The sequence below is a fragment of the Octopus bimaculoides genome, chromosome 4 (assembly GCF_001194135.2).
Source record: "Octopus bimaculoides isolate UCB-OBI-ISO-001 chromosome 4, ASM119413v2, whole genome shotgun sequence".
In the NCBI taxonomy this organism is placed as follows: Eukaryota; Metazoa; Mollusca; class Cephalopoda; order Octopoda; family Octopodidae; genus Octopus; species Octopus bimaculoides.
Window position 1 is genome coordinate 83366753 of NC_068984.1, and position 609 is coordinate 83367361.

Genomic DNA, 609 nt, shown 5'->3' on the forward strand with positions numbered 1-609 from the left:
GGAGGTGGAGGAGGAGGTGGAGGAGGAGGAAGAGCGGTATAGGCGGCGGTGCCAGCAGCAACAACAACGGCAGCAGCAATAGCATCATCATCATCAGCAGCAGCAGCAGCATTAGTAGTAGTAGTAATAGTAGTAGTAGTAGTAGTAGTAGTAGTAGTAGTAGATGTAGTAGTGGTAGATGATGATGATGATGATATTGATAATGACGATGATGAGGTGTGGCGGTGCCGGTGGTCGTGGGAGTCGTCGTCGTCGTCGTAGTAATGGTGGTAGCGATAGTGGTGGAGGGTAGTGATACTTCTTGTTGTCGTTGTCGTCATGGTGATCATGCATGCACGACAAATTAGGAATCATCATGATCATGATGATGTTCGTTATGTCCTAAATTTTTTTCCCCTCATTCTTTTGAAGTAATATCAGCAAGGAAGTTCTGCAGCTGTGGAAGATTGTTGAAACGATAGCTTGGTGTGAATGCTATTAAGTACGTCTGCGTGCGATTTTGGGTACGTATTGAGCGTACAGATGCGTTTGCATACAATATATACATTCATACATATATACATATATATATATATATATATACATACATATATATATATATACATATAT

General features: G+C 41.4%; 1 protein-coding gene across 1 annotated transcript in view; it reads right to left on the reverse strand.

Moving 5' to 3' along the window:
• Window positions 1–609, reverse strand: part of LOC106875130 (transmembrane protein 47) — a 270412-nt gene that overhangs the window by 169218 nt on the left and 100585 nt on the right. The gene's annotated exons all lie outside the window — the stretch shown is intronic.